Source organism: Vulpes lagopus, chromosome 7 (genome assembly GCF_018345385.1).
Source record: "Vulpes lagopus strain Blue_001 chromosome 7, ASM1834538v1, whole genome shotgun sequence".
Taxonomy (NCBI): Eukaryota; Metazoa; Chordata; class Mammalia; order Carnivora; family Canidae; genus Vulpes; species Vulpes lagopus.
The window spans coordinates 31,186,206-31,210,339 of NC_054830.1; the positions used below are offsets into that span (position 1 = coordinate 31,186,206).

Consider the following 24,134-nt stretch of genomic DNA (forward strand, 5'->3'; position numbering starts at 1 on the left):
TTCAAAAAAAAAAAAAAGGCTTTCTCTCTTTCACCCCTCCCCACTTCCTTTTTTAATGAGAGGAAAACATTTTTTGCAAAAGAACCCCTATGTGAAAACTCGATATATAAAACAGCTGCCCAGGTTGATGTAAGGGGAGGAGGCCTAACCCCTCTCAAGCTCAACCTGCTTTCAAACTCCAGGCATTTTCATGGCCTTAAGATTTCAAGAATGTAAGTTTGGAAACAAGCATACTTCCCTTGACAGCTCAAGGTCATTCCTAGCACTTAGCAAAATGTGAATTAGATGCTCAATATTCTGATAGGTGATAGAAAGACCAAAAAAAAAAAAAAAAAAAAGACTGTCAATGGCTTTTAAAAGACAAACAATTCCTAATCATGAAACTCTGCGTATAAATAATGATTCTAATCATGGGAAATTACATATCCAGTTGCCAAGACATTACATGGAGGTGCTCGGGGAGGATTGGGATAAACCGGAGACTCAGATTTGATTGATGTGAGACCAGGCCCAGGAAGTGCATTTCTACCAGCATCTCCGATGCACAGTTAGAGGACACTCTTCTGTTGCTGGCCTTTCAGTTAGAAGGAACACCAGAGTCAGGGAATGGTCTGGAAACGTGTGTTCCACCAACACACCGGATGGACTCAGGAACTCTGGGCAGCACACATTTTTAAAACTGTTACAGGGAACCTATGGTGATCCCTCCTGACCACTGTGTCTTAGACTCTGAGGTCACTAAGCCCAACTGTCACTCAGCTGGGTACTGATCAGAGCATGGATATAACAAAGTGCTAGAGAGAGGCAGTACCACATCAGCCACCAGAGGGGTGTCTCACTGCCAGCCCTGCCATCTGTCCTCCAGCCTTCCACCTTCCCTGTATTATGGGCTTCTCTGTCCCAAGTCCATAGTCAGATCAGGTTCAGGCCACTTTTATGCAAAGGTCAAAGGGTAGACTGCTTAAAGGGCAACTCAGCAGCAGCACATACTAAGTGACTCATGAGGAACATGCGACACTGGACACATGTGAATGTGGCAACATGGCAGCGCCTCAGGCTGCCGAGACCAGGTGTGGGAAAATACACTTTTGTTAAAGACAAAAGGGATAAAATAACCCAAATAGCAAAAAGCTACATAACGGATGTGTCCTGGGTATTTAAATTCTTCCATGACTCCAGCTCACTGAAGGCAAAAAAATAACTTCTTTTATTCTTACTAAGAGGAAAAGGGGGAAACCTTTTACTGATTCCTTATCCTTAAAAAAAAAAAAAGTAGCACACAGTTAATGTAGGAAAGAATCAGGAATTGCAGATAAGCAAGAGAAGAAATATTTCAAAACACCCACAATCCCAGGGATAATCACTGTTAAACAGAAACAGCTGCTGGTCCTCTTTTTCCTTCATGTTAAGAAACTGGAGACCAGATTTCATTCTATGTGCTCGCCATCAGCAAGTACCAAGAGACAAGACTGGCCTGGAATGACAAAGCGTGAGCCAGAACACCCACACACGTACACACAACACTCTCAGCAAATAGAAGAGCATTATTCAATCCAGATAAGTGGGTTTGTTCTGATCCAGTGCCCTGTAACAGGATTAGAGGACTTACTTACGTAGCAGGGAAGATGCTGGCAATGTGGGGCCCACATATATATTTACGGGTATCACAGAGTTAAGTTAGGTCCGTCAGATAAAAAACATCTGAAAACCAGATTTCAACAGCTATCGACTTTCAATTTTCTGTGCAAGTGGGGAGAGATGGGGCATGGATAATTTAAAACCACTAAGCCTTGGCTGAGAATTGGGCCTTTGTACATCAGTCACATACTCTCAATGCTGTGGAAACTTCCATCACTTCAAACCACCTGGAGGATCCACCCTGGGCAAGATGGACTCAGGAGGAGCTGGGCAGGAGCCTTATTTTCGCAGTCTGCTCTGTCACCCAGTTTCCTTAAGTTTCTAATGAGAACATTAACTTTTCACGTGCATGCAAAGTGCCAGCCTAAAATGAGGTGAATGTTGCTCTGGTTCACTGTCCTGTGGGGATACCTCCCCTGGGTGTTCCTAGGAGGTACATAAATGTGTGGGGTGAAAGAGTTTTTACTGGACTGCAGGCTTCCCGGAGGTCAACAAATGAAAAGACAATGGATGCTATTAGCAGAAAAGTCATCACCATGCTGTGTTTCTAGTAAGCTGGTAAGAATTGGAAGTGGGGTCTGCCTGCCTCAAATAGGGCTGAGATAATCCTGTCGTGAATAAGGCAAAAAAAGCTATCAAATTTGAGCTCTCACAGGAACATCAGCTGCTTCCCTCTGAAACTGCACAGGTCACATGATTATAGAACCTACACATGAGGCTTCTGCTTCCCCCTTCTACATCTTTCATAAAACACATGTGAAGGATCAGAATGGCAGAAAGGGAGGCAGGCAAGAAGAGATACATGAGTGGAGGCTGGCCTGAAATGAAGTGAGGATGTTCAGTTGGTGAAACTGCCCCCAAAGGAGCAAGGGCTTAACATGACAGCTCCAGGGCTTGGGCTTCTTCCTCTCCACTCCAACACGTGCTTTCTGACCGGAGGACACCAGGTAAGTGTGAACATGGTGGCTACATTTCTACTACTTGTGTCATTTCCCACATTTATGGAGGATGTATAATATTTGTGTGATCTTCACATAGTTCCTTTATTCAGTCTCAGTACTGTTGAGTTAGCATTTGAATCTATTATGCAGACACAAAAATTAAGGCTGTAAACTCATCCATGACTTCAGAGATTAGCACTTACATCATCTGATTCTAAGATGAGGGATCTTTCTTCCACCTTGTTGTAAATGGCGTGGCCAAATCTTCCTTCCTTTTTTTTTTTTTTTTTCCCATGTGTCCTTCTGTCCTACTATCCATTGGTCCATTCATCCATATCCATCCATCCATCCAACCTGCCCACCACCCAAGCAGATGACAGTGAATGAGCATCTATAGGACACAGGTACAGTATCAAGATGTTGGGCACAGAGCAGTGATAAAGACATACAACAGTTTTAACCTCATGGAGCTTTGACTCCAGTGGGGAAGACAGACAACAGGCAGGTAGACAAATAGGGAAACCTGCCATTTGCAGATTTTGGTAAATGCAATGATGGAAATAAATAGGAAGATGAAGAAGAGAGGGACCTAGGATGGGTCAGGATAGGTCTTCCTGCTCCAGTGGCATCTGAGCTGTGATCAGAATACTGAATATGATATTCTCAGTTCTCTCTCTGAGAGAACCCAGGCGGCAAAATCTCCAGGCAGAGGAAAGCAAGCACAAAGGCCCTGAGGTGGGGAAGAGTGTGGCATGAAGCACTCTCAGGAGGTGGTCTGAGGCTTCCCTCCCCCATTACTATCTGCCTCCACGACAGTGACCAGACTGTATGGGCCACTGCCTGTCTCAAAGCCCAAACATAAAATGTGAAATTCAGGGGATAGCACCATCTGAGTGGGTGCCGTCAGCAACTCTGTTCTTTTTCATCCCCTTCTCCTTGAAATTCCTATGTTCCTTGTTCTTGATACCCAGATACCAATGTATCCTGTTATTTGCAGCCTGGCTGGCTCCTTCACTCCCTCTTCCCAGCCACAATACTTTGTTTTCCCCTCTTTTTGGCAAGCACTCAGTCTGAATGAGGGGCCCAGGCATGAACCTTGACACTGGCCATGTCTAGAAGCAAGATTCCTATCTCTGTGAGAAAGGAAAAATGGTTTCTGAATAAACACAGAAGCTAAAGGGCGAGACCGTGACAGGGCCAGCTGGGTAGGAGGCTGGTGTGTGCTGAGAGCCAAGACCATGCTGCCTGGCTCCATCCAACTCCCTGCCCTCTGCCTGGGCTCCAGTGGCTCTGGCCATCTGCATCAAGAGGAGCTTCTTTCTCCCAGGCGCTGCCAAAGTTGGTAGTGGATAATTTTCAGTGGCAGTGGTTTCCTCTCATAATATGTCATTTCATATTTCCATGAGCAAATATACATGGCTCCCTATTCTGAATTCACCTTGTAATTTCTGAGCAGTTGAAACATACCCCCTTTGAAAAATAAGCCTCCTGGATGACCTCTCTTAGAAAGACTTCTTTTGAACCTCTCTTACCATACTTTGATTTAGGGGAATGATGTCTCAGTAACTGAGGGGCAATGCCTTAGATTGGCTTTCCCCAGAATCAGATCCTCAGGAGGTATCTGAGTGTAAAGAATTGTGGGAGATGGTCTCCAAATAGTCCTGATGGGAAATTGAAAAGGGACTTGGCAAAGGGAAGGATGCCAACATAAGGTGAGGTAATGTGCAGGCTGAAGCTTTGGCCACGGTGACCCATTTCAGTTGAGGAGCTATGGAAGATAGCTTGAAACACTCCTCAGAAATGTGTCACTGGAGAGTCAAAGAGGCAGAGGTGGTCACCCATCAATTACCAACTGGGTGAGGACTATTCCTGGGGTCCTGTGGCTTACCCGCAGGCAAGACAGGGAGTCTGCAGTTCCTACTACAGCAGGAACCATGGGTCACAGTAAACTGGGCTGGTGAGTGCCAAGGGGAAGATGAGAATACCAAAAATGTTTGCTGCAGGCAGCTTCATTTATTATACAATAATTCACCGAACATGTATGTACTATACAACCCAGGGGTTATTGTGAGGGATTAAAACAAAACAAAAAACAAAACAAAAAACAAAACAAAACAAAAAAACAAGAGTCCTTGTCTGACTACGATACAAAGATATAGTCACAAAGAGCTAAACCACACATACCAAAGTGAAGGGTTGTTTGCGGGGATACAGAGGAGAATGTCCTTGTTTTGAGGAGGTAGATGCTGAAATAGGATCAGGTAAAGGATGATGTTTGTCATTTATTTTCACATGGTTAAGCTAGAATATTAATATATGTATGCATGTGTAGGGAGAGAGAGAGAGAGATACAACCTATAGCAAATGTGGCAAAATGTTAACAACAGAGAAATCTAGAAGAACGTATGGAAGTTTGGGGCACGTGTGTGGCTCAGTGGTTGAGTGTCCACCTTTGGCTCAAGTTGTGATCTTGGGGTCCTGGGATTGAACCCCACATCAGGCCCCCCACAGGGAACCTGCTTCCCTCTCCACCTATGTCTCTGCCTGTCTCTCTCTGTGTGTCTCTCATGAATAAATGAAATCTTAAAAAAAAAAAAAAAAAAAAAAGGAATTGGGCAGCCCAGGTGGCTCAGTGGTTTAGCACTGCCTTCAGCCCAGGGTGTGATCCCGGAGACCCGGGATCTAGTCCCACGTCAGGCTTCCTGCATGGAGCCTGCTTCTCCCTCTGCCTGTGTCTCTGCCTCTCTCTCTCTCTCTCTGTGTATTCTCATGAATAAATAAATAGAATCTTAAAAAAAAAAAGGAATGTATGGAAGTTCACTACACTATTCTTGAAACAATCATGTAATACTGCAGTTTCCCAAAATAATGTCTTAAAATAAACCAACTAGAAAGTCACTTTCTAGGACTTTGCTGTTAGGAGAGTTATTAACAGGAAACCTACCATGTGCCAGGCACTGTGCTACAGAGAGTTCTTGGTTATCAAGGAGTCAGGGAGGGCTCCTTTGAGGAAGCTGGACCTAAAGGTTGCCAAGTAGGAGGATACTAAGCAAAAAGAGAAGGAAGAAATATTCTCAACAGGTGAATAAAGGACATGGAGTTAGGAGAGAACAAGGTGTCATCAAGATACAGATAGGAGTCAAAGATGGCGACAAGAGGGCAGCCGGAGAATTATACATACAATCCATCTGAAGGAGTTTTGACTTCATTGTAAAAGCATTCCCTGGCCAGGAAGGAATCTGCCTACCCAAACACACAGCTAGCTAATTCAGCATCATAATGAGTACACACAGTGAACCCTCAGGAGAAGAGCTTGGCCATGGATGGTGTCTCCATGGCAACACTGTTACCTGCATCACTGCATCCCCAAGAAAGGCTATGAGTATCTAGAGAAGCTCTGATTTCCTTAGCTGCCTGTCAGACCCACTGCCCTGTTAAGAATAAACCAAGGTAGAACAGTAACTCTTTCTGGGAAAAATTCTTCAACTTCATTTTGTCCCCAAACTATGATTTTATGACATGTATGTTTTGCTTCATTGGTCATTTAGCAGAGCAAGTTCCAAGAGCACTTCCTTACCAGAGAAGTCCTTTAGGAGAAGTTTCTGAGGAAGTGACTACAAATAGAATTCTAACATTTGCCTCCAAACTTCATGGCAAAGCCTGGAAGACTCCACAGAATATCTTTTTGTTTGCCTTCTTCCATGCCATCTGCTGAACTACTTGTTTTATCTCTACTTCCCTTGTAGAAGAAAATGGCTAATCTCAGGAAGACAAGATCTAAGGCATTAAATATTGCCTAAGTACTTAAAGGCAGTATATAGTGCAGTGGATTAAGTAAGATCTTAGATTCTAGAGTCAAGCGACTTGGGTTCAAATCCTAACTCCACCACTTTATTGGCTTGCTGCTAGAATTAGACAGTGGATATATATATATATATATATATATATATATATATATATATATATATTAGACAGTGATATATATATTCACTAATATATATATAATATATATAATATAATATATATTCACATATATATATATACACATACAGCAAGCTTCACATAGCAAAACCTATGTTGCTGGTATGTGACACCCTATGGTATGTGGAAGGATGGAAAATAAAGCAAACAAGTAAAAGTAGTCATGGTTCCTGTTCTCTAGAACTCAATCTAGACCGTACTAATGTATTCTACTTGGGATAGAAGATAGATCAATGGAAAACAGATGAGGAGCAAACAAGTTATTTCTATAAGTCTTTATTAAACACCTACTATATACTTAAAAGTGTGCTGCCCTGAGCAAGGTAACTTGATTATTATCCTTACCAAAGGATTACTTATCTTTAGCATGCTTTTAGTATTTCAGGGTGACACAAATGACCTTCTTTTCTTACCAAAATACAATTAGGCAGACATGTTACATGTTAAATTATTGACCCCTGGGGCTAATCAAGCACTTTAAAGCCTACCATGCATTTTTAGTTTAGGTAAGTCTTTGAATTACTTTTTTGAATCCTTACAATGTTAACGAAAATAGCAAGGGCTAGTATTGCCCTTTTAGAGATAAAGAAAGTGAAGTTCAGAGACACCAATTGCTACAGTTGGGAGTGTCTAGAACCCCAAATTCTTTTTTTTTTCCCATGAGCAGGGGAAGTGAGGTCAGGTTGGCTCCATTTCTAGGGTATGATTTCTGTAACTTTCTTTTTAAAATGTATTTATTTGAGTGAAAGAGAGAGAGACGGAACGTGAGTGTGCTTGCACATGGAGAGGGAGGGAGAGGGGGAGGGGGAGAGAATCTCTAGCAAACTCCCCACTGAACATGTAACCCGATGCAGGACTCAATCTCGTGACTGTGAGACCATGACCTGACCTGAAATCAAGAGTCAGATGGTCAACTGATTGAGCCACCCAGGCACCCTCCAACTTTTCCTTTTTTTAAGAAAATATTTTCTGATTGTATGCTAAGCTCTGTGCTAAGCACTTTCCACATTTCCTTCTTCAATCCTCAAAGCACAGTATGCAATGGAAATTACCATTATTATTCTCATTTTACAGATGGGAAAACCAAGGCTCAGAGCATTTCTGGAACTTACCCCAGCTCCCACAGCCAGGAGGTGATGAAAATGGGAATGCAAACTGAGATCTGTTGGACTCCAGAGCCCTTCACCCAACACCTGAATGCCTTTTTGATGCCCTTTCAGGCTGACGGCACCGGTCCCCTAATCCATGTAAAACAAGTTGTGCTTTTCTCCTTGTTCACATAGAGGCCCCCAAATCACTGGCAAGTCATAGGAAATTCTTAAGTGGCTGCTTATTAATAACATTTTCAGTTTATATTAGACTGCCTTTCATCCAGGGGAACTCAGCCAGCTCCATACACAGAGAACCACTGAAATCCAGCCATTTCTGGTATGGCTGTGGGCCAGCTGGCAACAGCATCCCTCAGGGGCTTGGCTTGTGGGGATTCTGGCAATGGTCACACCCTTCAAAACTTGACAGGGGCCCTTTAATATCCGCGCTGAAGGACTTGAGGCAAAACCTTCCCAGAAATCCATGTTCCTCAGTGAATGAGGCCAAAGGCTCAAGACAACCCCAGCAGATTTGGGAAACGAGAACATCAAGAAATTGGGTGTTTCCCAAATCCCAAAGCTGGAAGTAAAGCCCCCTCAATTCAGATCGAGTCAGACACAATAGGGAAAGACGTGATTTTCAGGAGAGACCTGGCTTCAGTCAAGTCCAAGGGAAAAAACAAAACAAAACAGATTTCTCAGGGTTTCCCACAGGAGGGCTAGGCAAAAAAAAAAAAAAAAAAAAAAAAAAAAGGCAAGATGCTGACTTCCCTTCTATGGAAGCTGGATCTATGGAACGGTTTTTGTGGTTTTGTTCCGAGCCACAACTAGTTTCCTCATTCTGCAGCAGCAAGAGGACAGGGGGAAGCACATGGAAAGAAAATGACATTTCCTAGTTTCATGTTTTATTGGAAAGAAGCCCTCGATGAATTGAATTCACATGGTCTACAGGAAAACACTTAAGAATTTATTGTATTCAGATTTTGACAAGGTGATGCTTGAAGAACGTGTGCCCCCTGAACGTACCCTCCCCCACCCCCAAAGCATGTTGGAAATAGCCACGCCCACACACTCTTGCCATAGTTGTTACAATGAACAACCATCCAGACAGTGGACTTCTTTGGTGTGTGGATCAGTGTTGGTCATTTCTTCATTAGGTCTTCACACTATTCCTGCCTTTACTCTCCTAGTCCAATTCACCACAACCTCCTGCCTGGGCTATTGTAACAGCCTGCTATTCTAATTCCCTGCTTCCAACCCTGCCCTTCTAGAACCTATTTTCTACCAGCTGTTTGTTTTTAAAACAAGAGTGATAACACTCCACTCTCCTACTTAAACTGCTGGTTCCCAGTGCAATCAGAATGAAGTATACTCTCTTTAACCCTGGCTCACAAGATCCAATGTCATCTACCCTTTTCCTCTTTCTCCAACTTCATTTTGTCCCACTCTGCACATCGTCTACTGTACTTCAGCCTCATTGACCTTTTGTTTTTCCTATGAACTTGCCAAGGCCATCCTTCTCTTTGGATCTTTGTAGCAACTCTTCCTCTGCCTGGAATAGCCTTCCTTCCCTGCACTTTTTAGGAGCAGACCAGCCTACTCTTCACCATTCATGTCACTCACAGTCACCTTCACCAAGGACCCTCCAGAAAGTAGCCAACTTCCCCTTCTCATTCACTGGCTGTTTTATCATCCTTTGATGTTTTTTCTTAATACTTGTCATGCTCAGAAACTGTCTTGTCAATGTGTCCATTATGTTTTTCCCACTGTAATTAGTAACTTCTACAAAGTTAAGGAGCTTATCTTGTATCTAGAACAATAAGCATTCAATAGGTATAGTTCCTTAAAATTTTGAATCTTTCATGCCTAGCCCAGAATCTAGCTTGGCAGTTCTCAACCAGAAGTCTCCAAACCCTTGTGATCGTTGTGTATAATTTTATCTTCTTTATACTTATTTTTTGCATTAATTAAAAATGTACAGTTACAATAACGGCAGAAATGTAGAGTGTGAGTCTACTATCAACACGATCGATAGTAGATCATCAAAACCATACCAAAGAAAGGCTACATTTTTCCTGGATTAAATGAAAGTATGCAAAGAGTAAAGTACGGGCAGAGAAGAAAGCATTTAGGATGAGTGAGAATCAAATCATAACTAGGGTGAAATTTTATTCTGTTAAGTGTATTGTGAAATGTCAAGTTTTTAAAAGAGTGCCTTGAATATAGCGAGAGACGGAAAACTCCTGACCTAACCAAAAGCAAATATTCAAAACATCGTTAGAGTGTTAAATGAATACTAAAAAAGCCTCTGAAGGGCACCTGGGTGGCTCAGTAGTTGACTGTCTGCCATGGCTCAGGTTGTGATCCCAGGGTCCTGGGATTGAGTCCCATATCAGCTTGCCCCCAAGGAGCCTGCTTCTCCCTCTGCCTCTGTCTCTGCCTCTGTGTCTCTCATGAATAAATAAATAATAAAAAAAATTTTTTTTAAACCCCAAAGTCTCTGAAACACATAAGAAACAAAGACTGCCATGGCCTTGGCACCTGAAACTACAGACCTTGATTTACTCATCTGTAAAATGAAAGAGATCCAGGTAATTCCCCTTCTAGTTCCATGGAGCTTAACATTAGCTCCTGGGTAGCCACACAGAAAAGTGGTATGCTTCCTTTCACAGAATAGGTGGATAGGTTTTTCCAGTCACAGTCACCTTTAGATATTTTCCTGGACAAGGTTACAACAATCTAACAGTCAGTTTAGCATTTCTTATGAGTCACTTTACATCTTTAGGAATCTGATGAAGGCTCAGATCCTCTCCCTTTAAAAACAAAAATACACCCTCCTGCCAAAATAACCCTTACATATACACATTCACAGAAATAGAGATTGCATTTAATTTCAAAAAGTTCAGCAATCTTTGCTGGTCCTTTGGTGCTCCTGGATTGCAAGTTAAAAACACCTGGTTTCAAGAACCAGTTGTAATAGGCCTTCTCTGCCATTCCCTGTAGGGCCAGAGACAGTGCCTTGCATTTTGCAGATGCTCTATTTCTCACTCTCTTTTAAAAATTCAAAATAGCAAATGATATCATAGTTACCACTAAGGAAGCTGAACCTTAGCAACTCAGTGGTATGGAATTCAAATCAATCTTTAAGTGCAGTGAAGGCAACCACCACGGTGTCCAGGCAGCGGGTCAGGCAGCTGAACTGACACTAGGAGAGGAAGGCAGGTTTATGCCAGTCTGATCAGTGGAGTCGTGTGCCTAGATTACTTTTCACCCACTCACCTTTCGGAAGCCATTCTAGCAGGAACCTGAGCTCACAGGGTTGGGAGGAATATGTGAAGCCTTTGCTTTGTATTTCCACACCACTTCGTAATGAGGCAGGTGTTTCAGAATGTCCTAACTGGACAGAAAGCGTGAGAGATTGAGAGATGGGGTGGGGCAGGGTGCTCATTCACTGCTCTGGCCGGTGGCAAGCATCCAGTCTAGACAGGCTCCCCAGGTGACTTCTGACATGATGAACTCAAATGCAAGGAGTAAATGTAAGCAGTCATTTAAACCAACTCCTGAATCTTGCTAGATAAACGGTCAGGGGAAGGCTTTAGCCAAGCGCTGTGTGGTTGTTGGGCCAAAAGCAGCCATTCCCTATGCAGTGGCCACCTACCCAATGGCTGAATCACCCCGTGGATGTCTACCGAAAGCAGGTCATTGTAAAGTAGGTATTCCTCCGGGAGCATCGTAGCAGGAAAGCTGGATGAAGACTACATTCACCAGTGATGAAAAGTGGCAGGAACCTTAACAATGCTCACCAAATTAATCAGAACAACAGGATGCATAACCCAGAAAAAGAAGAAAAACTATTAAAACTTCAGTTTACTAAAAATTCAACTAACTCAAAACTTTCAATAGGCCTGTAGGTTGTCCACTTTGGGGAGGGAAGAACAAACGTAGAGCAAGTTGAAAACATAATTTCTTTTTCACACCTCTAAGCAATTAGGTGTTAAATACATATTTACCACATTGAAAAGAGTATCAGCTTTCAGGGAGTTTTTAAGGGTAGACATTGCATGTGGGTTAAATTTCTTGGGACAACTGCAACTGATGGGTACAGGCTGCCTGGCGTGCTGTGTTGAGAAAGATTCCAAGATTCTGTTGGGGTGTGATGAAAAGATTGTAGGCTTTCATCAGTGAGGTCTGCAACAGACAAGGGAGACTGGGGCCTGGTGATGCAGGTGTTAGCTAAGTGCCACACTAACTACAGTCGTGAGGCTTCTAAGAATGGAGTTCATACATGGGTACACATTCACATAAGAATAATTTTCCCACCTGAAGAAGACTTCCTCTACCAGTCAGATAGAAGCTTTTGGAGAATAACAAGGAGCAGTGGGGGAAGAAAGCAGATAGCTGCTTGTCCTACCAGATCACCTTGCCTGGTGTCCAGCAAGGTGACAGATATCAAATTCAGAGGATGTTTGCAATCAACCTCTTATGACTTCCACTTGAAGAACAAATTCACTGGGAATTCACGTTCAGGATAATAATCCACATGGCTGCCGTGTCCTAAATGGCCATGCAGTTAGATAACCCTGGTCTTTCTACCAAGGCAGAAAAGCGATTGGGTACATTTTCCAAATTAGCAAAAATAAGATAGGAAGCTAACTTGGATTTAACTCCAAACAACGAAAACCTCAGTTAACCAGAACCTCCATTCCTCTGAGGTAACACCTTTTTTGGGGGGCTAGCTGAACTACCGAGATGCCACGGCAAACACCTGTGCTCTTCAAAACTTCACAGAGCATCTGACTTTATATAAATTGGAATACGTTTTACTTAAGACAAATACAACTACATCTGGAAAACACCTCATCCACCGCTTATAATTTCGGGTGTTCTAAATATTTAGGTGAGCGTACCATAGAAATAAATACCTTCATTTCTATGGTATGTTCACCTAATGAACTTATTTATTTCTATGGTATGTTTATGTAACACACACATACATACAAGTAAGTCCCAAGATCTTTCCCATCTATCATCTCTACAAGTTGTGCTTGACTGGGCCACCCAGGTGCCCCATCTCTACAAGTTGTGAAGGCTCTAGAGTCAGATGGTAGAAACTCAAATCCCAGCTTACCCATTTATTAGTTGTGGACCTTGGGCAAGCTATTTAACCTCTCTGTGCCTAGCTTCTGTAGAATACAGATGATAACAGACTGTACCCCATAAGGTTATCATGAGTATGAAATAAGATACAGCACACACCAGAGTGAGCACAATGCCTGGCACATGAATATGCCATCATTAAACACTAGTTATTAATTATTTTTATAACTCTGTAGGAGAAACTCTATAAGAGCTAAGTGATTTCTTTGAGGTTTGCTCAGATAAGGAATGATATAATTGGGATTAGAACCTAGGATGTCTGAATTTAGTTAAGTTTTCTTTCCTCTATGCCTAGTAGAAAGGTGGCTAAGAAAGAACAGCATTGGCATCCACCAGGGAGCATGTTCAAAATGCTGAGTCTGAATTTTAGCAGCACCCCAAGGTGTATACACATTCAACTGGAGCAGCCTTCCTCTGGGCACTCTGCAGGATGCTTGCATATGCAACAGCCCCAGAGGGTTTCTAAGAGTGAATGAGCAGCGCCAGGGTGGGTGAGATACATGCACCCCCTCTTCACTAGTGTGAGACATCCAAAGGTCAGATGTTTCTCCAGGAAGCGCCGAGTCATTCTCTGGAGAGCTACTGCTTCTCATCTTGCAGCACATAGTCACAACACAGAGGGGTCAGGTCCTGATATAAAACCTGACCTTTTAGTTCTCTGCGCCAGAGCAGCCGATGCTGCAAATCACATGTATCCACTGACAAGGCTGAGTTCATTCTCAAAGTTCACACTCATCAAGGTCAGTGCTGAAAGAGAACTTATAGATTATTTGATTCAGGATCTTCATTTTATTTGATTTTTTAAAAAAAGATTTTATTTATTTGAGAGAGAGTGAGTGATGGGGAGAGGAGGAGGAGGAGAGAGAGGGAGACAGGGGAAAAGAGAGCTGGAAAAGAGAGCAAATGAATGGGGGGAAGGAGCAGGGTGAGAGGGAGAAGTAGGTTCCCCACTGAGCAGGGAGCCCAATGCAGGGCTCAATCCCAGAATCCTGGAATCAAGACCTGAGCCAAAGGCAGATGCTTAACCAAATGAGCCACCCAGTACCTCCAAGACCTTCATTTTCAGGATGAAAGAACAGAAGTTCAGAAAGGAAAATACATACATTCTAGTTAGAACATGATGTGTATGCAACTAGGCATTAAAAGCTAACAAGTGTGGTCCCCCCCTTGCCCCCACCCACATTCCAACTGGGCTAGCTTACGTTTGCCTACAGTTTTAGAACAGCAGAACTTCCCATGATGCCTCTTGTCCAACCAAGGGCTGCTTCCACCGGCATTTAGCTTTTATTCCTCACCTCAATGTGTCTTAACTGACTCTCCAACCAACCTCTCTTATATTCTAAGAGCCACATTCGAAACCGGAATTGAAGATGCCACTGTATTCTGTTTCAGGCCTGACAAATTCTCTTTAATATTTCTTCTAATTTTACCAAAAAGATTAGCTGAAAGGATTTTAATTTAAGGGATGAATAATGAGATGTTTCTCAAATGAGAGATCCACGGAAATGATCTAGAGGGTAAAGAGAAACATTTACAGTGGATGTTATGGTAAAGAGTGTACAGAGGCCCAGAATGGTGGACACCCCTCAGGCTTTGGATGATGATTATCCTGAGTTTGAATCCCAGTTTCTCTTTACCAACCATGTAACCTTGGGCAAGTCACTTAACTTCTAGCAGTCTTGGTTTCTTTACTATGAAATAAAGCTAGTAATACGTAGCTACAGTAATTGCTGCAAGAACTAATAAGGCAAGGTATGTAAAACACACAGTAGGTATACCATCTGTGATAGTTATCACTTTTTCTATACATACAAACACTAACACAAAAACTATAAATAGATACACAGACACCCAAAACATACTTGCATGTATGCTAACAGCTACTCTGAAAACCTATCTGACCCTGTGAGCACAGAAGTATGGCTGTTTCTCAGCTGAGCTCTGGAACTTTCTTGAACAAGCATCTCTGAGGACTCACAACTGACGAATGGATGCCAAGAAAAGAGCTGGAAAAATGGCATCTTGCCCAGTTGAAATGCAATGCTAAGAATTTTTGTCCTAGTTACTTTTAACCCTGGATGGGGCTGGATAACATGTATAAGTTTTGATTTTAAGGAGTCCGGGAGGGGTGGAGGCTCTGAGGCTAGTGACACTTGCTATGTGAGAGGAATGAAGGCAACTCAAGTCAGCCATTTATCATGAGGCATGCAGAGTGCCAGACTGTCAAAGGTACCAACCTGGGTTTCAACTCTGTGCCACATTCCAAGGACTAAATGATACCTGTGATCCCTTCAGAGCCTCAGGATGGTTTACATACGGCAGCTCAAATGCTAGGACCAGGAAGAAGAGGGATGCCGGAAATCATCATTCTTCCTTCCTCCTCTGGGTTCACTCTGCTGTTCTGAGGGAGTATGATTTGGGTATCACTTGCCCATACGACGCCAGCTCTGAATTCCCTGGGCCCCTACTTCCAACCAGTGATGCTTCCAGATTCTGTGTCCCTTCGAGTGTCATATCTCCTCTTCTGTGTCAGTGCTCAGAAAATTTGAGTCTTTTGTTCCACCAACTTGATTTTTACAGACTTTGTGGCCAAATATGTACTGGAAGTTTACCATCTATACGCACCAAGGAAAGGCAGGTTCATATTGTGCTTAAAAACATGCTCTTTTCAATGCATATTTCGAAATGGTCCATGGTGCTCTGGTGGGAAACATACACTGTGTTCAGCCACCAGTAGGGTTTGAGGATTTAAAATGGCTGCACTAAGAATTCTGTAGGACAGATGGGGAGAGGAATTTCTAGCTGAAGGAGAACAGAGGCTCCTGTCTTTGAGTTGCAACCTCACCCACAGGGAACCTTCAGCTTTACACTTTCATGGTGGATTGGAGATTGCTCTGATACTCTCCCAGCTGCTTCTGCATTCTGGCTTCCCTCCTCACCTCCTCCTAACTCCTCCAACTAGTTCCCCCACCCCCTCCTTTCTCTTTCCTTGCTTCTTTCTCCCTCGGCCTCTTCCCCAGGGAAATAACAAAAACGAGCAAGCCTCAGGCCTACAGACTCCAAACAAAGAGCTGCTCAAACAACAGGCCAAAGAAAAAAGAAAACCAAGTCTCCAAACTCAACTGGCCAAGTCCCCAGTGAGATTCTGGAGGACTTACATGGCTGGGAACCCAGCGTGATCTTATCCAACAGTTTCTTTCCTGCATCATTCAAACGTGGGTCCGCATGTGCGTGCGGGCAAGGTATTAAAAATCAAGAATGTTTCATTACAAATCTTTACAGGTTGGGACAGGAGCAAAGTGGCAAGTGGCAGTCATGAACATCAATGAGGGAAACAGACTGTCCCACTGCCTAGCCCCAAAGCTTCTTAGTTTGTGACAGTTCACGGTCACCAGCAGTCACCTAATTTTTGAGTACAACACTCAGTGGGGAGACGGGAGACAGAATGCTTTTCATGGGCCTTGAGACACAAAAGAAAAGTCCTCGGCCAAATGACAGCCACAGTTCTGACTGAGGGACAGGACATTTTCACTGGAGTGTGTTTGAAAACAACAGAGATGGGAGAGGACCATGTGTTGAGGCTTCTCAAGAGACACATTGCTGCTAATGGCTGGCAGTGCCATGGGGTGGTTAAAAGCTCTGCTCCTACTCTGAGCCTTTGGAATCGATGGGTAGTGGAAGCAACATTTTGCCAGGAACCAAGCTTCATCACCAGTGTGTCGCTTAAGGTAAGTGCTTTGCCCTCTGTGGCCTTCCATTTCTTCCATCAAATGGGCATTGAAGCTATTACCTCCTGTTGTTCATAGGTTGGGACTAAATGGGAAATACGAAAACTACTGGAACCAGAAAGAAAGTCCAACACCTAGTGGCCAAGGACATCACAGCCTCCATTTCACGGCCATGCTGTGTGCCCAGGGGAACAGATTTCCAATATTCCCAGAATGAAACCAAAGTTCAGAGATGTTAGGCAACTCTCTCAAGATCACATGCTCCGGCAGGAGATAATGGAGGTGGGCCATTATCAAGGTATAAATACAATTCTCTAAGCAAAGCACAACTTTACTAAAAATCAACAGAAACCGAGAATGACCAACTCTCCATTCTGAGTCTTCTGAGAAAAAATTTTCTGCAAGACCCCTCGGGCTCCTTTGGTCACTTTTCATTGGTCTTTTGAACCCCTACATCGGAGCTCCGCTTCACCTAAATTTAAAAGAAAGATGTTGAGAAGAAAGGAAGAAAGAGCTGTCAAACTATGTGACTCAAGTACATGCACTGGTACGAGGAGTATGCATCCAAGTCTGAAAAAGACCTATTGTGTCAGTGGAGACCAAACGGGGGCAGGGAGGCCTAGCCCCTTCTTCACAGCACACCTCCACACTGAAGTCACCCATACGGTGGTATATATTCAGCCCTGGAACTTCGAAGGACCCAACCAGCAGGTGAAGCCCACATCCAAAGGCCTCTCTGGATGGAGAAAAAAAATGCCAACTGCCTCTCCCCTGCAAAGTTGGAACCGAAGAGAAATGTGAACAGAAATCCAGAAATGCGTCAATTCCAATTTGGATCCCACAGCTTTCTGCATGTGACTCGTCAGCTGCCAAAACAGGAGACCTTCTTTCAGCATGCCTGAGCCCCAGCTAGTGCTAAATGATTTTCATTACACCATCCGGTCACTCTGAGTTCTACAAAACACAGGAGCCCTGGATGATACACTTTACTCTGTCAACTGGATCAATAGGGTGGAAAGTTTCCTTGAGTGGGAAGGGATGTGGACAGTACAGTCACTGCAAATGGCACCCTTTCTGCCAGTAACACCTCTTTGCGGACAAATGAAATGTATTATAAATAACAATGTTTATAATAATAGTTACAAAAAGAAAACAGTAACAGCAATAACGACAGCTAACATTTGCTGAGCATGTGCCACATGCTAGCACTGTGCTACATGCTTTCATGTCATCTCATTAAATCTGTAAACCCAGTACACTGTCTGTAGGTTCTACTGCTCTCCCCGTCATCCAGACAGGTATCAGTCCTCAGAGAGGACTAGCTAGCTGTGTCTTCAGTGCTGTCTGAATCCAGAGTCTGAGCCCTCAGTCACCATCATCCCATAGTGCCTAACCTCTAAGTTTTCTTCTCATTCTTTAGGCTTCCATAAATGCATCTTCTTTCCTACATTTCTATTTATTTCCCTACATTGCAGGGGGAACCTTTACAAACCTGCCATTCCAAACAACGCTATTTTATTATTTCTGGCTGCCCCGTGACTATTTATAGGCTGAAATGCCCAGTGGGGCCAACATGTTTTAATTTAAAAAAAGAATTTCCGAGGGGAAAGAGCATCTGATGGAAAGGCAAAATCTTTACAAGCACTCAAGGAGCCATTAAAATCCAAATTTCCAAAATATGGTAATTCTGTCAAAGTTGTGACTTACTCTGGAGCCCAGGGGGATACTCATCCTGACCCATCTGTGAAAGCCATCAGCAGCCAATAAACCTTCTGGGGAGCAGGATTAGAGCTGCCAATTCGGCCTCCAGCTAGGAGGCCAGGCTGCTTCGTTTAGTTTAAGTCTCACTGAGATGGTTTAAAACAGTCTCTGGGAAGAGATGTTCAAGCAAAACAAATTGCAGCCTTGCAAGCCAGGCTGCAGCTCTGGTACATGGCAGTTGGTGCCGATATATTCACGGCACACTGGAGCCCTCCCCTGACTGTGGTCATGGATGCATTGCCTGGAAGCAGAACTCTCTCACTAGGGAAATAATATATGTGCCTAAATTATACAAGAGCCATGCTTGGATCGGGGGATGGCATCGCATCTGGTACAGATCACTTACCCTGGTGTGATTTGGCCCAGCCCGGCTTATTTATGGTTCATAAGAGTCCTGTTGGACCCCAGCATATTCTAAGACCACACAACAAAGAATAATGGGATTAAAGATCTGGATTTCATCTCAAGACCTCCATGGCAGATTAGCAGTGCTATGATTGGTTTTTGGGAAACCAAGAGTGAGGAGCACTAACTAGGAGCCCTTGCCTAAAAGCCCAATGTAGAGAACACACTGAGTCATATGTTTCAGCCTGGTAGTGCAGTCACATTCGGGAGCTCTGTCACCATTGCTAATATGAAAGCACTGGCTAAAATTAAACCTAAATTATTCGAGCACCATTTCTTTACCTGGAAGTCTCAGCGAAGTCCTCATTCCCCAGACCCTCTAATGGTTTCTGACATCCTGAGCGGAAATGACTACTGTGCATGAACACTACCAGGTGTTTGGTTTTTAAACCCTCTCCCCTTTATCATTATTTTTTAAAGATAGCTGCACTTCTTTTACAGAACTGCTGCTTCTAAAGCACTGAGACTGAAGCGTTTCTTCAAGACTCCCTACAGCTGTGACATGTCACTTTGCAAGTGAGCTTTCTAATCAGTAGAGAAATGGTAAAAGATGCCAGAGGACCACTAAAAACGTCACTTGACCAGGATAACGGAGCTGTGATAACCTGTCCTCATGCAAAGCATTTACATCCAGCTTTCTCATCCTCTCTAAAAAACACACAGTTGTTTAATATGTGAATTAGAACAAATTTCTCACCTACCTCCGGGGAGGATAAAATGCCCAGTTTCCGGGTGGAGAGGGAAGCTTCCACCAGACCCTCTGAGCTTGTCAGTTGCCACAGTTCACTTTCTCCCCAGGTCCGGCTTCTAAGAACGCAAGCAGGACCGCAGGCAGCCAAAGCATCTTCTTCTGGAAACCCTTCTCAAAACCTAGACCCTTCCCAAGCCAGAAGCAGGCTCAAGGCGGAGCTGCTCTGCGTGCACTCATGGAAAACAAGCACTGCTGGATGGAGACCCTGCTGGGCACCCACCAAGCAAGGAAAAAAAAAAAAAGTGTGACTTCTGCCCTTCCTCTGGCTCCGGATTGCCTTCCTGAGAACCCAGCTTGTCAATCTGCAGGAAGTCACAGACCCCAGAGTCAGCGTCACCAACTGATGCCGAGCCAGACCCAGGGCGACCCGTCAGCAGGTCGCAGAGCCCAAGACACCAAACCAGGAAATGTGCAGCTCGGCCAAAAAAATAATATTAACTGTCGTCGGAGAGGCTGGTGGTGCCTGAGAAGCCGCTGTTGCAGTGCCCGCATCCTCCGCATGCTAATGAAGCCGTGACGTCAGCTAGTCAGTCACCGCATCTGGACATCCCGTCCCACTGCCCAGCACCGAGCTTTATTTACATGGAAATTAGCCTCGCCTTCCAAATCAATAATCCCCAAGCCGGGGAGAGGGGAAGAAAGCCTTCGCGGGATGCAAAGGCCCCAGCTCTGCTACCTCCGAAGGAGCATAAAAATATCACACGTAAGAACAGAGGCTTTAAAGATATATGCCTGGGTTTTTTTCTTTTTTCTTTTTCAAGGCTGTGCTCTTATGTGCTGGGGATTGGATCTGGGCACAGTTCTCAACCTGAGCGCCTGTTTTAGATTATATGTTGCACTAACCCAGGAGTGGAATCCAAGCTCGGTTTTTTTTTTTTTCCTCTTTCCTCCCCCAAAACTGTGTGGAGTCTTCGAATCCTGTACTTTCTTTCCTCTCTTTAACTTTCATTTCTGGGTGTTTGCTGGCTGGAGACTACGTCATCCTCCTCGAATTTTTGTGCACGCTGGAAATAAAACACAAGACTACTTTCCTCAGGTGCTTGGGTGATGACTTAGTCATTCCCTCCCTCCAAGCCCTGACCCTAGCTCCTCCTGAGTAGAAGAGATGACAAAGCATAAACCGTTCCAGGGCCATTTGAGGACCCTTAGAGAGCATTTTTTTTCCCCCCACAATCATACTGGGACTTCAGGAAGGATAGGATAGAACCCACATTTCCTGAATCTCAGACTGCAGCTTTGTTAGACACCTTTGGGTCTCTAATATATCCCATTCACTCCTACAACACAGGCCTAGCCAAGCAATCATGAAGAAGGCACGCCACAGAGCTGGGGACTCCTGGGTTTGAATCCTGATTTCAATTTTCTGCAAGTGATGTGACCCTGCACTAGTAACTTAACTCTTGGGGTCTTCAGTATTTTCATCTGTCCCATCCCTTCATTCAAGAAATATCTTCGAGCATCTACTCTGTGCCGTGCACTGTTCTAAGGACTAGGTATAGATATACAGTTTGACCTCTCCTAGCTCATGTTCTAGTGCGATTAAGTGTTGAAGGCAATGATAGTAAGGATTGACACAATGTCACACTCCATAAATAACAGTGATTTCTGACACTTTGGATGAAGTCAGAAAAAAAAATCACCAAGGCCTTCTTTCTACTAGGATGGTCATTGTTTCCATCCTCTGTGTATTTCCATGTTCACCTCTTATTGCTTAAAATCAAGTGTTGGGCAGCCCCAGTGGCTCAGCGGTTTAGCGCCACCTTTGGCCCACGGCGTGATTCTGGAGACCCAGGATCGGGTCCCACATCAGGCTCCCTGCATGGAGCCTGCTTCTCCCTCTGCCTATGTCTCTGCCTTTCTCTCTCTCTCTCTCTCTCTCTCTGTTTCTCACGAATAAATAAATAAAATCTTAGAAAAAAGTAAAAAATAAATAAAATCAAGTGTTCTTTCAGTGTTGTCTATGCAGTATTCTGGGCTAGGAGAGAGGCAAGTACAAGCCAATATTCTGGCCCCCTGTGATAAGGAAGTGCTGTGGGTTCCTTAGGTAGAGGCTGAGGGAGGGGCTGGGAAGCAGGGAGAGAGGTATATTCCATCATGCACAGAAGTGTCCCTCAGGACAAAGCAGTCAGCACGGCTCCTTGCCCACACTCCCCTGCCTGAAGAACCCACTCTGATGAGCTCTGCCCTTCCAGCTGGAGTTCCTGAAGCTTCAAATGAATTTCTTTGTTGGAGGTGGCAAAGTTAAATTATGTCTTTTGTTATATGTAATTGTATTAATAATGCCCTATAACTTCTTTCAGAATGCTTCTCTTCGCTTCAGAGAAGACCTTTCATGGTGAAAATCATGGGACCTGGTTTAAGTTGGCACCAATAGAAACAGAATACGAATGGATGAGTAACACTCTGCTTTAGATGTCCATCATTCAGAACTCAGAGCATGGAGGAAAGTGGATGGTCCCCCTAGGCCTCAATATCCTTCGAGAAGGAGACTAGCAAATACACGAATTTGGAGCCACCAGTGGCAAAGAGGCATTCTGCTCTGGGGGTGGCCATGGAGAAGTCACTTTGACTTTGTATGCCCATGTCCCAGTTTCTTCACCGGAAGATGGGCCCACTGCTCTCTGATGGACTTATTATCCTATGAGAATTATGAGAAGCAATTCACAAGTGATTCAAAGGGAAGCAATGAAGAAGAAAGCTGGCACAGGCCTACCAACCTCATGAGAGTTAACAGTAGAACATGGGGTCTGGAAAAAATGGCCTGGGGACAGATCTGGTTCTGACATTTGCTAACTGTAGGATTTGGGGCCAGAGGTTTTCATCTATAACAGGAGGGACAAGAATAGTGCCTACCTTTGCAGGGCTGTTTAGAGAATCAGATGATCCTCAGTGTGAAGCATTGAGCACTGAGCCTAGCACACAGCAAGCGTTCAATAAATGTAAGCTCTCAGTAATGGACATAATGATGCTTTCACTGCTAACTTTAGTACTGATTGTTAACTGACTATACAAAGTTCAAAAGATAGGAGGAGGTGGGTCAATGGAGACCGCAAAATCATCCCCACTTCCTGGGTATAACTCAAAGTCCCACCTCACATGGGTGAGCTGCTGACATGCTCTTCCTACATGAAACAACAAACATTTGCAAGGGCTATGGAACTAGGGAAGAGCAGTAAAAATAACCAAGAGACATCAGGAGCTTCCTTTGAGGCTGTGCAAAGGCCAAGATAGCTAGATTTCTAGGAAGCATAGACACTTCATCCATTCATTCATTATCCATTCACTCATTATTTATCAGTCTCTGTGTTAGGCCTTAGGTACATCATGGTGACCAAGACAGACACGAGTCCTGCCTTAAACAAGCTTAGGAATGAGGAGGGAAGACAAGTAAGCAAGCAATTAGAACGAGCATGGTGCATGTCAGGACTGGGTATGTGCAGGGTTCTCAAAGGTCTAACTGCATTCAGGAGGGGGATGGTGCAAAAGCACATTTCTGAGTTCCCTGTGGCATGGCTTAGTGATGGGGAATCTGGAGATGCATCTGGATGCATTGTCTCTGTACAGATTATTGAAATAATAAAGCCCACAGATCAGTAATGCCTCATGACAAGTATTTTCATCCTGGACACCATTCTACTCAGGATTTTTAGAAAGTATACTGTTAAGTATTAGACAAGGTGAGACCCCAACTGCTTGGAAATTTCAGAGCCCGGGGAAATGGGGACAAACCTCACACTGTTTTCTGCAAAAACATTGAAATTCCACAGTTAAGACAGCAAACTTCTTGGCAGGGGGTGGCAGGGAGAGCACACAATACATATGAGACACTCAATCAAATATTTATTAGGGAATCTGTGAAATTCAGGACATGCTTTTTGAGACAAGAACACAACTGCTTGGGCGCCTGGGTGGCTCAGTGGTTGAGCGCCTGCCTTCGCCCCAGGGCATGACCCTGAAGTCTCAGGATCCAGTCCCACGTCAAGCTCCCTGCATGGAGCCTGCTTCTCTCTCTGCCTATGTCCCTGCTTCTCTCTTTCTTTCTGTCTCATGAATAAATAAATAAAACCTTAAAACAAAGAGTACAGTAAAAAGAAAAATAAGAGACTTCCCTCTCATTAAAACAACAACAACAACAAAAACACAACTGCTGACCTTCACAACTTTTTATTTAGATACTAAATCAGATATTCACATAAGTGGCCAGGACTGCATACAGTATACAGGAAAAGAGACACAGAAGATGAGAGTAATTGTGGCTGAGGTGATCAGAAATCAAGAAAAGTATAATTTGAGTTATGTTGAAGGTCAAAAATCTTTTTTTTTTTTTTTTTGGAATGAGAAAATAATTTTAGAGAGGGGAAGGTCTTACACAGCATGACACAAGATCCAGAAGCCATAAGTGAAAAGTCTGCTCTAATTGCCAAGGTCAAATTTGAGCTGCTAGAGAGGGTGTTGCAGGCAGGAGGGAGAAAAATAGGAGATAAAAGTGTTAGCACCCATGGAGAATTAAAGACTTGTCTGCAAGGGCATGAGACAGTGGAGCAACACCGACGGGACACTGGGGAGGGCTGACAAAGAGGGTGCTCCTGACATTGAGGAAAATCGAATCAGCTTTACATTCCAGCTAGCATCTGTCAAAATCTTGTTAGAGGAGTATAGGGAAGGGTAAGTCAATCACTGCTGG

General features: G+C 43.8%; 1 protein-coding gene across 3 annotated transcripts in view; it reads right to left on the minus strand.

The window, feature by feature from the left end:
• PRICKLE2 (prickle planar cell polarity protein 2) overlaps positions 1-24,134 on the minus strand; it is a 321,321-nt gene that overhangs the window by 97,388 nt on the left and 199,799 nt on the right. Inside the window, exon 1 of one of the 3 annotated variants that reach the window (XM_041760926.1) lies at positions 19,401-19,976. The exons of the other annotated variants lie outside the window; for them this stretch is intronic. The gene's annotated coding sequence lies outside the window, so the exon portion shown is untranslated. Of the gene's footprint in view, positions 1-19,400; positions 19,977-24,134 lie in introns of those variants that run through there. 3 annotated transcript variants of the gene reach the window in all.